Raw genomic sequence first — 17,288 nt, 5'->3', positions numbered from 1 at the left:
CGCAAATCCGATGACACGACTACAAAGTCGATCATCGAACTGCGGCCGAGGGCCTCCTGGTGCCAAGTGCACACATGGACACCCTTATGTTTGAACATGGTGTTCATTATAGAAAATCCGTGTCGAGCACAGAAGTCCAATAATAGAACACCGCTCGGGTTCAGATCGGGGGGGCCGTTCCTCCCAATCACGCCCTTCCAGGTCTCACTGTCATTGCCCACGTGAGCATTGAAGTCACCCAGTAGAACGATGGAGTCCCCAGAAGGAGCGCTCTCCAGCACTTCCTCCAGGGACTCCAAGAAGGGTGGGTACTCTGAGCTGCCGTTTGGTGCATAGACACAAACAACAGTCAGGACCCGTCCCCCCACCCGAAGGCGGAGGGAGGCTACCCTCTCGTTCACCGGGGTGAACCCCAATGTGCAGCCGCCCAGCCGGGGGGCAATAAGTATACCCACACCTGCTCGACGCCTCTCACCGTGGGCAACTCCAGAGTGGAAGAGAGTCCAGCCCCTCTCGAGAGGGCTTGAACCGGAACCCAAACTGTGCGTGGAGGCAAGTCCGACTATATCTAGTCGGAACTTTTCTGCCTCGCACACCAGCTCGGGCTCCTTTCCAGCCAGAGAGGTGACATTCCATGTCCCAAGAGCCAGCTTCTGCAGCCGGGGATCAGACCGCCAAGGTCCCTGCCTTTGGCCGCCGCCCAGCTCGCACTGCACCCGACCCCTTTGGCCCCTCCCACAGGTGGTGAGCCCATGGGAAGGGGGACCCACATTTCCTTTTCGGGCTTTGCCCGGCCGGGCCCCATGGGCGAAGGCCCGGCCACCAGACGCTCGCCTTCGAGCCCCGCCTCCAGGCCTGGCTCCAGAAGGGGGCCCCGGTGACCCGCGTCCGGGCGAGGGAAATCTGTTTCCATATATATTCTTCATCATAAGGGGCTTTTTGAGCCGTGCTTTGTCTGGCCCCTCACCTAGGACCCGTTTGCCATGGGTGACCCTACCAGGAGCATGAAGCCCCAGACAACATGGCTCCTAGGATCATAGGGGCACGCAAACCCCTCCACCACGATAAGGTGACGACTCATGGAGGGGCCATTAGGACTTTAAAAATATTTTCTAAATTTTAGCGACGGCTCTGTCGCAATAATGCGACCAGCACGGTGCAGTTGCGTGTTCGGCGCTGCGCTGCAGTTACGTGATCGGACAAAAATGCGCAAATGGAAAAAAATTGTTAAAAAAGACAGGTTTTTTTGCTTGGAATAGATAATTTTTTTTTCCATTATTTGTAAAGGGAAAACATTATTTGGAATTCGAACGATTCACTTCTGGAACAGCCTTCTTGAACGGATTGTGGTCGAAAACCGAGGCTCCACTGTTCTTGATCGTATGATTATGTTGGAATGTAGACTATATTGATTAACCAGTTGCTGAGGGGAACAAACTCCCCCTCCTGCCCTGTTTTTTCTCAATAAATATGTCCTTATATGTTCAGAGTTTCTGAATAGATATTTGAAAGAGTAATATGGGAAATTACTTTAAAATATATGTAGTCTCCGCTCAGCATCTGTTGCCATTTAAATTATGCCGGTTTCAAGGCTGAATTCGTGTGTCACATGACGTGCGTTCGCGTCGCACCAGAAGTCATGTCATGCAGCCTGATAATTGGCAAAAAAAAAAGTATTTCTGAGGATGCAGCCTGTGAATTGAGACACAGCGAGTGAATCTTTGTTTGCAAGACTAGTTCTCTTGCTAGCAATGAGGCTTTAACACCTACCGCTAATCAAAAATTCAAACACACTACAACCAAGCAGGGTTAGCAGATGTAGCTGTCTGTCAGACTCTAGTGGGAATTTAACTCACACCCTCTGAGTTACAATTCTAATGCTCTTATTAATGAGCTACGCGGTCTTGCCTGGCAAAACTGTGTCAACCTTTTAGAAGATTGACCAAAAGAAACGCTTGAAAATGTAGTCTAAACAGGACTGTAAGCCAGTGATTCTCATCCAGTGTGGACACATTGGTGTGCCGTCTGAAATTATAAAATTTCCCTTAATATCCTCAAAGACAATAACAACTCATCACATAACTGCTGGTCACCAGTACTATGGACAAGATAAGTGGAATTACACCCTCAACTCTTATATGTCAAGCTTGCGCAGTAAATGTTTAGTATACAATCAGGCCTCAGTGAGAATTGAACTCACGACCCCTAGTTTACAAGACCAGTGCTCTAACCACTGAGCTACAAGGCCTGTTCTGCTGTGGTTGATTATAAACTATAAATTATTTAACTACAATATTACAAAGTGGAAATCAGGATGTCACCACGTTTACCTCCCATGCTACTATTCTGCGACCAAGCAAGGCTAGATAGCTTGGCCAAGTTTGAGAATCAGTTAGCGTGCTTGAACCTCTGGTTGAAGCTGGTGGTTGAAGCTGGTGGTTGAAGCGCTAGTTTTTATGTACAAGTTTGAATGAGACAACAGCCAGGAACAGCCATGATTAATGAGAAACAGGAGGCCGGGCCAGAGCAACTTTGATAAAAGAGGAGGGGAAAGAGAAGGACGAAGAGGATATCTACAGTATGCCCTCAACTTGTCTTGAGTCAGAAGTTGATATTTTATACCAAACACTGGAAATGTTCTCAGTCTTGGAAAATGTTTGCTCATAAGAGGAGTTTGAAACTACACCTAAGAATACACACAGAAGGGAAACGTTTTTCCAACGATTCTCTCAGAAGAGGCACTTAACAAGTCACATGAGAACCCAGACTGGGGAGAAACGTTTTTCCTGCTCAGTTTGTGGCCAAAAATTCTTTCAGAAGGGTGACTTGCAAACACACACAAGAACCCACACCAGTGAGATATCCTTTTCCAGATCACTTTGTGGCCAAAGATTCTCTCACAAAGTAAACTTAAAACTACATGCAAGAACACACTCAGCTGAAAAAATATTTTTCCTGCTCAGTTTGTAGCCAATCTTTCGCAGAACTGTCACCTAAAAATAATGACAAGAACACACACAGTTGAGAAACCTTTTTCCTGCCCAGTTCCTGGCCAAATATTCTCACAGAAGGGTGACTTAAAAACACACACAAATACCCCCACCCATGAGAAACCTTTTTCCTGCTCAGTTTGTGGCCAAAGATTCGGTCAGACGGGACACTTAAAAACACATGCAAGAGTACACAGGACAGGAAACGTTTTCCTGCTCAGTTTGTGGCCAAAGATTCTATCAGAAGGTAAACTTAAAAACACATGGAAGAACACACACAGGTGAAAAAAATTTTTCCTGCTCAGCTTGTGGCCAAATATTCTCTCAGAAAGTAAACTTAAAATCAAATGCAAGAACACACTGGTGAAAAACCTGTCTCCTACTCACTTTGTGGCCAAAGATTCTCTCTGAAGAGAAACTTCAAAATCCACTAATTGTCGGACACCACGAGCGGTTACCTAATATGCAAGCCCCTTTTTTTTTGTTTGGCGCCACTGTGAGTGGCAGCCCCGCAGCAGTGTTCTCTCTTTTCCTCTTTATTTCCTTCCTTTCTCCTTTTTCTTTCTTTCTATTTGTCCATTCGGCAATGCTGGTGCTAGAGATGCACCGATCCGACTTTTTCAGTTCCGATACCGATACCGATGCCGTGCCTTTGCGTATCGGTCGATACCCGATACCGATCCGATATTATGGTTGATTTTTTTTTTTTAGACGTTTATTTCGAACATTAAAGAAATACAAGAAAAAAATAAAAATACAGAAAAATGATAACTCCATAATACAATAGAATATAAAAGAAAAAAGATATTGCATCATAATTTTCCTTTATCGTAAAATCATATTTGTTCAAAAAGGGAGTAGAAGGAAGCCTAAGCTTATCTGACTCTACCCCATGTAACTACATGTTTCTATTTAATTCTGTCAAGAATTTGTCCATAGTCAATATATTAAAGAAAGAAAAGAAAACATACATATATATATATATACATATATATATACATACATACACACATACATATATATATATATATACACATACATATATATACACATATATACACATATACATACATATATATACCATATATTTTCTCATTAAAATACAAATCAACTTAAACAACTTCACAGCATGTTACGGTATCCCGTCAATATTTTGTCCTTATACATTTTTTTAAACTTAGGTAAGGTACTACAGTTCTTTAATTCGTCACTGCTGGTGTTCCATAGTTCCACACCTCTAACTGTTATACAATGTAACTTTAAGTTTGTTCTCACCAAATCTCTTTTAAACATACGTGTTCCTCTTAAATAATGGGTACTTTCCCTCCACTCAAACAACCTCTGGATACTGTTTGGTAATTGATTATTTTTTATTTTGTACATGAGTTGGATGGTTTTAAAGTCGACTAGGTCGTTGTATTTCAGTGAGTTCAATTTAATAATTGAACTCACTGAAATAATAATTCCGATTTTATTTAAGAAGCTACATAACTCTACATGTGGAACAGAAAAGACAGTTCTCTGCTCTAAATTAGGGGTGTCCAAACTAACGGTCCAGTTTTTATTGGCCCGCAGCAAATTCTGAAAACATAATTGAATATGACCCGCACAAGAAGCTTGAGCTCAGCTTCTCAGTTTCCACACTAGATGGAGCCCGCCACACAAAGCGTTTGACGTCCCATTAACACCCCCCCGGAAGAGAAGCGAACACGCAGCGTTTGACATCCGATTAGCCCCCCCCCCCCCCAATTCGGGAGAGAAGCGAACGCGCAGCCTTTGACGTCCCATTAGCAACCCGAAGAGAAGCGAACGCGCAGGGTTTGACGTCCGCTTAGCAACCCGGGGAAGAGAAGCGAACGTTCGCTCCATGTTTGCGTTTGTTTAGAAAACTCTCGTGGCATGCGGCACACGTGCTGCTAGCGTATGACGTAGCCCGCGTCCCAATAGATTAAGGAAAGTATCGGCTCACAGATCGGCTGTATTTTCCGATACCCGATCCATCTATTTTCTTGATATCGGGACCGATATCCGATCCAGATATCGGATCGGTGCATCTCTAGCTGGTGCCATCTATCACAACTCGGTGTGTGCAGATTGTTTCGGATCGGATATTTTTTTCCCTGGGAGATGGGATGGCTGCACACATTGGTCGAGACCGGCGTGACTCTACGATGGCCATCCTGCTCATCCGGCCGGTGCTGACCAGATCCCTCGCCTTGGCCTCGCAGCCGCGACCCGTGTGGGAGGTCCGCTCCCTCATGCTCGTTGAAGCCAATGATCTTCGCCGTACCAGCCCCATGGTGACTATCTGCACGTGCCCCGACTGGGTGCCCAGGACGCTGCTCACACGTTTGCCTGTTTTGTGATGTTTTACCGATTTACGACCACGGTCCATTGGGCGGCGTTGAACTTGACTGCCCTTACACCTGTTTATGGACCCTGTGGAGGGTATTTTGCGTGTTTTGGGGTGTTCTTTGGAATTGAAGGGGGCTGGTTGGCCGGTGTTACTTTTTTCCTTTGTCTTGTTGCTTTGGTTTGATGGCTGAGATTCAAGAGTTTTTTTTTATTCAAGAGTTTTTATTCGCCATGTTTGAGCGTGCCAAACAAGGAATTTAACTTCGGTAAAAACACACCCTCAACATTTAGGTGACTAACAACATTCAGGACGTGAATAATGGCAAAAACAGTGTAGACAAATTCAAAAAGGTGTGAAGAGCTGAAGAGATGTTATTGCACAGTAATGTCTCTGAGACTCTATGAGTGGTGTGAGTTCATCAGAGCAACAGCCTGGGGGAAGAAGCTGTCTCTGTGTCTGCTGGTTTTGGCGTACCGAGCTCTATAACGCCGTCCGGAGGGGAGTAGTTCAAACAGACTGCAACCTTGGTGAGAAGGGTCTGTAGAGATGTTCCTTGCCCGATTCCTGGTCCTAGACAGGTACAAGTCTTAGATAGATGGGAGGTTGATTCCAATGATCTTTTCTGCAGTTCTGATTGTCCGTTGTAGTCTGTGCTTGTCTTGTTTGGAGGCCGATCCAAACCAGACAGTGATGGACGTGCAGAGGACAGACTGGATGATGGCAGTGTAGAAGGTCTTCAGAAGCTCTCGCGGCAGGTTGAACTTCTTGAGCTGTCTCAGGAAGTACAGCTTCTGCTGGGCTTTCTTCCAGACAGAGTCTATGTGGCCAGTCCATTTCAGGTCCTGAGAGATTGTGGTTCCCAGGAACTTGAAGGTGTCTGTGGAGAGATTAGTATTACTGCGGATAGTGAGGGGTAAAAGTGGTGAAGGGTCTCGCCTGAAATCCACTGTCATCTCCACGGTCTTGAGCGGGTTCACCTCCAGATGGTTTTGACTGCACCAGTGGACCAGACGCTCCACCTCTTGTCTGTACGCAGTCTCATCACCGTCCTGGATCAGTCCGATGAGAGTGGTGTCGTCTGCATACTTCAGGAGCTTCACAGGAGAGTCACCTGAGGAGAAATCATTGGTGTAGAGAGAGAAGAGCAGTGGGGAGAGGACGCACCCCTGAGGGGCTCCAGTGTTGGTGGTCCGGGTGTCAGATGTGATGCCCCCCAGCCTCAAACGCTGTCTCCTGTTGGTCAGGAAGCTGGTGATCCACTGACAGGTGGAGGCAGGCACCGCAAGCTGGATGAGCTTCTGTTGGAGGATGTCAGGGGCGATGGTGTTGAACGCCGAGCTGAAGTCCACGAACAGGATCCTGGCGTACGTTCCTGGGGTGTCCAGGTGGTGCAGGATGTAGTGCAGTCCCGTGTTGACCGCATCATCCACTGACCTGTTTGCCCGGTAGGCAAACTGGAGGTGGTCAAGCAGGGGGCCCATGACCTCCTTCAGGTGGTTCAGCACTAACCTCTCGAACGATTTCATGACCACAGATGTCAGTGCGACGGGTCTATAGTCATTCAAACCTGTGATGGCGGGCTTCTTGGCCACTGGAACGATGGTGGAGCTCTTGAAGCACGAGGGCACCTCACACAGCTCCAGAGAACGGTTAAAGATCCGTGCAAAGGTGGGCGCCAGCTGCTCAGCGCAGACTTTCAAGTAGGAAGGTGACACGCCGTCTGGGCCCGGTGCCTTTCTGGTCTTTTGTCTCCGGAACAGCTGGCGCACTTCCTCCTCGCGGACCTGGAGTGCCGGCGCGGCCTCTGCAAGAGAGTGAGTGGGTGACAACGATGATACAGGTGTGGACAGAGCAGTTGTGGGTAGAGGTGAGTATGTAGATTGTGCTGCCGGAGGTCCCGTTGTGTGGGAGGACAGATAAAACCTGCAGTAGAACTTGTTTAGCTGGTTAGCAAGCCTTGGGCTCTCGACAGGACGGGGGGTTCGTTTCTTGTAGCCCGTGATGCTCAGCAGACCTTTCCACACCGTTGAGGGATCAGGATTGGCAGAGAGGTGTCTCTTCAGGTTCTCCCCGTAGCACCTCCTGGCTTTCCTGACCTCTCGGTTCAGTGTGTTTCTGGTCTGCCTGAACAGCTCGCGGTCGCCGCTCCTGTAGGCCTCCTCCTTGACTTTGCGCAGCCTCCTGAGGTTCGGTGTAAACCAAGGTTTGTCGTTGTTGTACGTGCAGAAGGTCTTAGTCTGCACACACAGATCCTCACAAAAACTGATGTATATGTGACAGTGTCAGTGAGTTCATGAAAGTCTGAAGTTGCAGCTTCGAAAGCTCCCCAATCGCTGCAGTCAAAGCAGGCTTGGAGGTCCTGCCTTGACTCCACTGTCCACTTCCTCACAGTCCTCACCACAGGCTTAGAAGTTTTTAGTTTCTGCCTGTAGGCCGGGATCAGATGAACTAGACAGTGGTCCGAGAGTCCTAAAGCTGCACGAGCCGCAGAGTGGTATGCATCCTTGATCACGGTGTAGCAGTGGTCCAGAGTCTGTGCCCCTCTGGTGGGACACGTTACGTGCTGTCTGTATCTGGGGAGTTCGTGTGTGAGGTTCGCCCTGTTAAGATCACCCAGAACAATGATTAGTGAGTTTGGTAGAAGTTTCTCCATGTCTGTTACCTGGTCAGCCAGCATCTGCGTGGCTTCACTCGCACGTGCGTGTGGTGGGATGTAAACAGCCGTCATGACGATCGAGGAGAACACGTGGTGAATAGAACGGCCGGCAGTTTATGAAAAGTGTTTCTAGGAGAGGGCTGCAAAACTCTTTCAACACCGTGACATCAGTACACCAACGTTCATTAATGTAGAAACAGAGACCACCTCCCTTTGATTTTCCGGAGAGCTCCGCGCTGCGATCTGCTCGCATTAGCCTGAACCCGGCTAGCTCCACGGCGTGGTGGGGGGTTTGTTCGCTAAGCCACGTTTCCACAAAGCACAGCGCAGCGGATCTGCTGAAGTCCGTGTTCCTTGAAGTGAGGAGCAGCAGTTCATCCATTTTGTTCGCCAGGGAGCGGACATTCGCCAGATGAATTGACGGTAGGGCAGAACGGAACCCTTTCTGCCTCAGCCTTACGAGTGCTCCGGCTCGCTTTCCGCGCCGCCGTCGTCGCGCTAGCTTGTACAGCACCGCCGCTCCGGCTAGAATCTCCGACAAACAGTCTGAATCGGAGAGAACAGGAGAGAAAATACCAGAAGAAGTCTGTCCGATGTTTAACAGAGCTTCTCTGGTAAAAGTGATCCGGGATGGACAGCAGAGGACACAGAAAACACACAAAATAAGACAAATAAACAGAGAGCGACTCACCGTGGCTGCCATCCGCGGCGCCATCATATGACGTCACTGAGTTGCGCTCATGTCATCTGGGTGTCTTTTACATACCAGCTCTATCAAAGTCAAAAGTCAAAGTCAGCTTTATTGTCAATCTCTCCACATGTCACAACACACAAAGAGACCGAAATTACGTTTTCTCTATCCCACGGCGACTGGGGCCTGAATTTCCCCACTCCCGGGGATCTATAAAGTTTCAATCAATCAATCAATCAATCAATCAATCAATCAATCAATCAATCAATCATCTGTCTTGGTTCCTGTTCGAGTGGTGCTCACCAACTTATTTTGCAAGAACCACATGGGAGACAATTAAGTCTTTTTGGGCACCTGCAGGTGGAGAGTCCATTCGTCAATGATCGAACGACGTCTGACTCTCGCTTCCCGCAAGAGCGTTTTTATTGAGAAAAACAGGGTGGGGGTGACAGTGGACTGGATAGAGAAGAAAAAGCCCTTGACCTCTAGTCAAAGCATAGCAGGAGATGTTTTACGACATTGTGTAGGATGGGACAATCTATGTTATTTATTACTGGTTACGCACCAACATAAGCATAAAACTAATCTAGCTAGGTTATTTATTACTGGTTACATACATTCCAACATAATCATATGATCAAGATAGTTTGGAAAACCCTGACAGCTCCCACAATTGTCATGCTGTTATGTTTTGTGAGTTGTTTTTGTCTTGTCCTGTTTGTCGTATTGTCACTTCCTGTTTTGTTTTGGTAACTCTCCTCTCGTTTCAGTTCGTGGGTCCTTCCTCTGTGTGTCAGGCTACTTGTCTTCCCTGATCCCAATTGTGTGCACCTGTGTCTTTGGTCCTAATTGTCTGCACCTGTGTCCTCACCTTTCTATGTGTATTTAGCCAGCGTCTTCCCCTTGTCTTGTGCCAGTGCGTCTGTTGGATTTTGTCCACAATTTAGGGAGCGCGCTATCTGCGCCTCATGGCCATTGCCAATCACCTGTTATCCAATTTACTCACTGCATGCTCGTTTGATTTCTTCAGATTTAGGAAAATGCTAAGACACTGAAGCAGAAATTAGACTTACACAGGTTGGTTGAGTTCAATCACAATTCTTGTTAAGAAAGCTCTGTTTTCAGGAAAGTACAATACAGCGCTGGGCCTTTCAAGAGCAGAGAGTCTCCATTCAGAAAACGCCACATTCAAGGTTCTTTGGTCAGCTTATATTCATTTCCACATGCCAATGTGGGCCGAGTTTGTTGGGTGATGAGTCAGGGGGTGTGGCAAGTTCGCAGGAGATTCTGATTTCATGGGAGTGGGTGGTGGTTATGAGCGATTCAGTGTGTGTGGGGGCTGTTGTCTTCCATCCCGTCTTTCGGCCTTGGCGATCATCTTTGGCCGAGTCCTTGGCTGGCTCCCTCTGGCACCTGCTGGTTTTTATCTCCAAGTGACCTTCCTGTAAACATTCCCCTCCATTCTTGCACATAGACTGTCTCACCTCATCCTTTCATAATTATTTCAATTTTGTCATTTTGTACGAAATTATGTGAGCTTTTTGTCTGTGACATCATTAATCTATTAATGTTCCTTGACTATGCAAAGTTTGTTCTTTTGATACTCCATGTCTTTGCTTACGTCATTATTTTCTTAGTTTAATCATGCTTCCAACCATATATTTTCTTTGTTAGGCAAAATATTTCCCTCTGTCCAGAACGTTCAGTAGTAATCGAAAATTGGCGTCTAGCATTAGTCAAAACATAAAATACAATCAAGTACTGAACATTTTTAGACGACTTTGGCAGTGTCCGTGATTTAGAGAATCATCAGGCATGCATTAAACAGTTCCTTAAGGGTCATTAAGCTATTCAAGCAATATATCAAAAAACATTTGTTATTTCAAAGTGCTCAGAAATATATATCAGTTCATAAAGTTATAAAAACCTTTGTCATTACCACCTATCAAAAATGTCTAGTTATGTCTTCTTTATTGAGTTGGTGTGTAGGTATAATTATATGCTTAAAATGTTTCTTTTATTGATTGAATATGTGAATATACTTTTCTACTTATGTACTTTATTCAATGAGGTTTGAGCATATCTGTTTTTGTAGCTAGGCAGGACTTTTTGTATTTTGACCCCATTCCTTCACGTCTTGTCCCGTCTTGAGCACCAGCGATCGCGTGAGTAACAGATATTGCTTTAGAGAACCTAGTTTAGAAGATACCTTTTTTTTGTCAAGCCTGAGCGCTGTTTTTCAATTTTGTTTTTTGCCACCGTGTTTTCCCTCGTTTTGAGGTGCTTTTGGTTTTTGCTGTCTTCAGCCTTGTTTTCCCTCTTTTTGAGGCGCTTTTGGTTTCTTTGTGCTGTCTCCAGCCTGTTCGAATAAATACCTTTTGTTTGCACTCTGCATCCGAGTCCTCTCCCTGATCCAAGCCTGACAACAATAGCTCATACAAGATGTCTCCCGGGTCTCTTAGCTGGCTCGTGTCTTTGTTTGTTAGCCTTGGAAACTCCTCTATCTTGTTTAGCAGTGTGTCCTCAATTGCTTCTGAGGAACGGTGACACTCTTCAAGCCGTTCCCAAATCATCTTTACGCCTCCAGCGGGTACTGCATGAACCCTTTTCACCTGTTCTGCAGATCTTGGATCTAGCCACCTTGTTAGTAGGTCGAACTCCTCTCTTTCTGATAAATTTAAGTCTTTAGTCGCGCCAATAAATGATACTTTCCATGTCCAATAGTTTTGCGGTTTGTCGTCAAATTGCAGTAAACCAACGCTGACGAGTTACCGTATTTTCACGATTAAAACGTGCACCGTAATAAAAGGCGCAGTCTCAGTTATGTGTGCCATGACTGTGTTTAACACACATATGGCGCACCGCATCATAGGGTGCGGGTTTTATATATACAATCCACGCCCCTTTAACGTTCTCATGGCGCTCTCAACTACGTCCGCCTTACAACAACACACACAAACAAACACATACACACACACACACGCACACAAATACACACACGCAGCAGTGACTCTCCAATACACATCGATACCAAATGATCAGGTGTTGCTTTCCCGCCTTTTCCGGACAGTATAAAAGCTTCTTACCTGGAGATGGAGGATGTTGTTACATCTGCTGAAGTGCCATGTGTACTGACCCCCATTAAACAACCCAAGATCTTGCCAATAAAGAACAAACCGTTACCCCACATCTTAGTTTTCCTGACCCAACAACGGACATCATCAACAACACTTATCCCACTTGCTTCCTTTGGAGGCATGATTAGAGTTGTTGCAATCTTCAGAGTAACTAGAATGTAATAACGAACGGAGTCAGTTGGCATGCGGGTCCTCTCGTGAGGTTTGACAATCGAATTTCGTTCGACATCCGGAGCAAAAAATTCTCGAATTTTTTGTTCAAATATTGATTTGTTCGAGAACCGGGACGTTCAGAAACCGAGGCTCCACTGTAAAAGAATGTAACATTAACTTTCGACGAGGATGGGATTTGAACCCATGCGTGCAGAGCACAATGGATTAGCAATCCATCGCCTTAACCTCTCGGCCACCTCGTCTTGCTCATATGGCATTGACAACACGTTGTGCCGAGATACTTTGTGTGAAAATCCGACTATGATGAAATGCTGAGTGGAGAGCACAATGGAGTAGCAACCCATCGCCTAAATATCTCAGCCATCGCATCTCATGCATGAGTTGTATGGGCGACATGATATGTCATGTACGGGGTAGTATAAGCTACAAGGTAAAATGATACGATACTTTAGATGTGAAATGAAGAAGAGCTAAGCCACAGAAGAAGTGACACTGTCAGCAAAGAAAAACATTTTTTCAATGTTGTCTCACCCCGAATCTTTGGGATCATCGGCTCTGCGCAGTTGGATAGTTCCACTAACATTTTAACATCAACATTCTTTCATGGTCTGCCTGGGTATCTCGGCTGAAGATCCTAAAGAAAATAACCTAAATTTCTTGTATGCTATTGCATGACTGTATAGCCTCCGGCCGTCATGACTACATTTTACCGTGGCACCATTGAGAGCGTCCTCTCCAGCTGTATTGCTGTTTGGGGTGGCGGCTGCACTGACTACAACTGGAAGGCCCTGCAGCGCATAGTGAACACGGCTGGTAAGATTATTGGTGCTTCACTCCCCTCCTTGAAAGACATTTACATCTCCCATCTCACCCGCAAGGCGACCACGATTGTGAGTGATGTGAGTCACCCCGCTCACTCTTTGTTTGATCTTCTGCTCTCTGGGAAGAGGTATAGGAGCCTGCGCTCCCGCACCACCAGACTCAACAACAGCTTCATACTCCAGCCCCCCACACCTCACCCTACACACCCCCAGAACCCCACCCCCCTTCTCTAATCCACCCCCCACTTCCCACCCTCCTCCATATCCCTTTCTCCCTCCCCCCCTCCACTGCCCTTCTCATCACACATGAATGAGAGGATTGAACGGGCAAACATCAATATAGCCAGCCCCTATCGATGCTCCACCCAGGATCCCCAAACCGACCTGAACGAACCCAGCCCCCATCGATGCTCCACCCAGGCTCAACCCCTCCCCATAAGCAAACTGAACAGCTCTCTACACAAACCCCCTTTCCCTCACCTAACTCCCCCCATACGTCCCCCCTTGTCCCATTACTCCCCGCAAGCCAGAGTTCTAAAGAAAATTCCTCACCCAAAAACAGCAAGAACAAGGTCACACAGCAACATACTCCAGAAGCTATCACAACGCTGATCACTCCTAGAATAAACAACCCTATCATCATTTGTTCCGTCCCTGGATCAAACCTGATACCCATCCGTCAGAAACAGCTCCAGAAATCAAAACACTCCACCAGAACCAAAACAATTCGAGCGGCCCTGCTCAATATTAGATCATTAGTCAATAAATCACTTCTCATCAATGACCTCATTACGAGTAATGAATTAGATATCATGTTTCTTACAGAGACCTGGCTTGATCTAGATAACAGAGAATATATCCTTAATGAATCAACTCCACCTAATTCCAACTGCATTGACGCCCTCAGAATCGGAAAGAGAGGGGGAGGCGTTTTCCTAATCTATTCTGATTTGTTTCAATGTAAACGGACGTCATTTGGAGATTGTCTTTCGTTTGAGTATCTTGCAGTTGTAATGAAGTCTTCTCCCCCTGTCCTACTTATGGTTGTATACAGACCCCCAGGTTATGCTAATAACTTCTTCGTCGAATTCTCTGAACTCCTCGCTATAATCTCCTTGGAACATGACTGTATATCAATAGTAGGTGACTTTAATATTCACATAGACAAACTCAATGATAATAACATCAAAGAACTAAACGACCTCCTTGACACCTTCGACCTATCCCAGCATATCTCTGGACCTACACACAACAGAGGCCATACACTAGATTTATTCATAACCAGAGGTCTTGAGTCATCTTTCCTCTCAGCAGTCGATATTGCCTTATCTGATCACTTCTGCATCTTTATCGAAATGAAGGTCACCCCTATAGCTCTCAGTCAACCACAAACCATTAAAAAGCGGCACTTTAATCAGGCCACTAGTACACTATTTATGGAGGCCTTCTCGCAGGCCCCTACCCTTCCATCAGAATCTGTCAATGACCTCCTAGAAAGCACCATGGACATGCTCTCTCTCTGTAAAAGATAAAAAAGAGAGTCTAGAAAAGCAGAACGCAAATGGCGGAAAACTAAACTTCACATTCATCATGATATTTACAAAGACAGCCTTAAATCCTATAACCAAGAACTAAAAAAACCCCAGACAATCTTTCTTTGCTGACATAATCAACAAAATCACAAATGACGCTCGTACTCTCTTTGCCACCATTAACAGGCTAACAAACGCCCCCCCTCCAATTGCCCCTGATTTCCTATCCACTGTCAAATGCAATGGATTTGCAACCTTCTTCAAGGATAAAATTAAAAACATCAGATTAGCCATCAGTAAAAGGACCTATGGCACCAATGCACCAACTGAAAAGGTGCCTAGTAAACATGACCCAATTTAATATCATTGACCAAAAACAACTAGAAGAAACAGTGCAAAGCCTTAAATCCTCAACATGCTGCCTTGACACCTTGCCAACAAGCTTTCTAAAAAAATGTCCACAAATGCCTTGCCCCAGACCTACTGCAGATAATAAACACTTCTCTACTTACAGGCATCTTTCCACGATCTTTGAAAACTGCTGTTGTGAAGCCCCTATTAAAGGAGCCTAATCTTGACCACTCCATAATCAGCAATTTCAGACCAGTATCAAATCTTCCTGTTTCAAGCAAAATACTCGAAAGAACTGTCTATCAACAACTCTGTGCCTTCCTATCCTCCAATAACATACTAGATCCCTTCCAATCCGGTTTCCGACCCCATCACAGCACCGAAACTGCGCTTCTCAGAGTTATCAATGACATCCGAATGAACACGGATTCAGGTAAAATCTTAATTCTAGTGTCACTAGACCAGGGGTGGGCAAACTTTTTGACTCGCGGGCCGAACTGGGTTCTAGATTTGGACCGGTGGGCCGAACCAGGAGCAGATGGACGTAGGCTTTGTGTGAAGTCATATAAGCGACCTGCAAAGGTCATTGCATAAAAGATTTTGGCCTTTAGTAGGTAGTAAAGCATGGATATTCCAAACAAGTTTTTTGAAAACAAATGCATTTATTAACAGCATTAAAAAAAAAAAAAAATTCACAAAAAAACCTGCTATCAGTGATTCTCATAAAATACGACACTGTTATTATGAATAACAGAATAACGTCACGTCGCGTACGTCGGGCCAAATTGGCGACTCTTTTAAACGCTCGGCACTGTGTTCACCTTGCTTTTCCTTGGGGGACTCATTTTAATGGAAAGATTCCAGGGGAAGGTTTGTGGCTGGCTTTAGCGCAAAACTGCATCTGAAAGCTCAGCGCGCGAATTACAAGAATGCTGTCGTCAAAGCCCACGCTCTAAATTCGGGACTGATACGAATAGAGCGAGAGTGCGCCATGTCCGTACTACTGAGTACGTACACGCACTTGTGAGTGTGCACCGAGCTTTCTGACACGGCTTCTGGTAGTAAATGCGCATGCGAGCGCTTCGCCATCTACTGGGGAAACGCAGTCATTGCAGGCAAAATGACCAAAAAAAAAAAAGTTTAATAATACAATTTGTTCAGGGTTGGCGGGCCAGATTAAACGGTCTCGTGGGCTGGATGTGGCCCGCGGGCCGTAGTTTGCCCACCCCTGCACTAGACCTTAGTGCTGCGTTCAATACGGTTGACCATGAAATTCTATTAGACAGACTGGAAAACTGGGTGGGTCTTTCCGGCAAGGTTCTTGACTGGTTCAGATCCTATCTGCAAGACAGGAACTACTTTATCTCTATCGGCAATTTCATCTCTGACCTGACCAATATGACATGTGGGGTACCCCAAGGCTCAATCCTAAATCCGGTCCTATTCAATCTCTACATGCTCCCAATTGGCCCAATACTCCAAAAAACAACATAGCCTACCACAGCTACGCAGATGACACACAACTTTATATAGCCCTCTCATCGGATGACTATACCCCTATAAATACACTATACCAAACCATTGAGCAAATAAATGACTGGATGTGCCAGAATTTCCTCCAACTAAACAAGGACAAAACAGAGATAATTGTCTTTGGCGCTAAAGCAGAAAGGCTCAAAGTCACTGCTCAATTAAAATCCCTAGCCCTTAAACAAAAGGAACAAGTACAAATTCTTGGCATTATTATTGAAAATGTGCCTTCTTCCAGCTAAAAAAAATAGCAAGGCTCAGAGGCTATACATCCAAACAAGATCTTGAAAAATTAATTCATGCCTTCATATCTAGCAGATTGGACTACGGGAACAGCCTCTTCGAAGGCCTACCAAAGAAAGCTATGAAACAACTACAGCTCATTCAAAATGCTGCTGCTCGAGTTCTAACAAGAACCAAGAAAGCAGAACACATTTCACCAATACTCAAGTCCCTACACTGGCTACCAGTATGCCATAGAATAGATTTTAAGATTCTGCTAATAGTTTATAAATCTCTAAATGGGCCAGGGCCAAAATACCTCTCTGAACTGCTCCAACACTATGAACCTTCTAGATCACTTAGGTCATCGGGAACAGGCCTGCTAATTGTTCCCAGGTACAAAACAAAACATGGTGAAGCTGCTTTTTGCCATTATGCCCCCCATAGCTGGAATAAACTCCCAGAGGACATTAGATCTGCCCCTACTGTTAGGGTTTGCAGAATATCTTTATCGTATGATTATGTTGTAATGTAACCTGTAATAATTTAACTAGCTTGTCCTGTCTAGACAAAAGTAGTTGACCAAAGTGCGAAGATCTTTTCAACTGATTGACTAGACGCAGAGGAAGCAATCAAAGTTGCTTTGTTTACAGAAAGTCGTAAAAGGCCCCCTGCTATGCTTTGATCAGCAGGGGAGCGGCTTCACCCCCTCCTGTGTGTTCCCACACCCCCACTTTCAACCCCACTCTTTTTCTCTCAATAAATATGCACCTGAAAAGGCCTGAGTCAGACCTCCATTCGACCATCGCTGTAACCACAGCTATGAAT

At 45.6% G+C, this 17,288-nt stretch overlaps 1 protein-coding gene and 2 non-coding genes across 3 annotated transcripts in view; all 3 read right to left on the bottom strand.

The window, feature by feature from the left end:
- Window positions 1-2,175: 2,175 nt before the first annotated feature.
- Window positions 2,176-2,248, bottom strand: trnat-ugu (transfer RNA threonine (anticodon UGU)). Its single transcript has one exon. It is a non-coding gene; the product is annotated as a tRNA-Thr (tRNA).
- A 5,377-nt stretch (window positions 2,249-7,625) lies between these two features.
- The window catches only part of LOC133160169 (uncharacterized), a 143,350-nt gene continuing 133,687 nt past the window's right edge, over window positions 7,626-17,288 (bottom strand). Inside the window, exon 2 of the mRNA XM_061287783.1 lies at window positions 7,626-7,772. The gene's annotated coding sequence lies outside the window, so the exon portion shown is untranslated. The remainder of the gene's footprint in view (window positions 7,773-17,288) is intronic.
- Window positions 12,165-12,246, bottom strand: trnas-gcu (transfer RNA serine (anticodon GCU)). The gene has a single exon. It is a non-coding gene; the product is annotated as a tRNA-Ser (tRNA).

Source organism: Syngnathus typhle, linkage group LG9 (assembly GCF_033458585.1).
Source record: "Syngnathus typhle isolate RoL2023-S1 ecotype Sweden linkage group LG9, RoL_Styp_1.0, whole genome shotgun sequence".
NCBI lineage: Eukaryota > Metazoa > Chordata > Actinopteri > Syngnathiformes > Syngnathidae > Syngnathus > Syngnathus typhle.
Note: the sequence above shows the minus strand (reverse complement) of the source record. Positions and strands in the feature narration are given on the sequence as shown.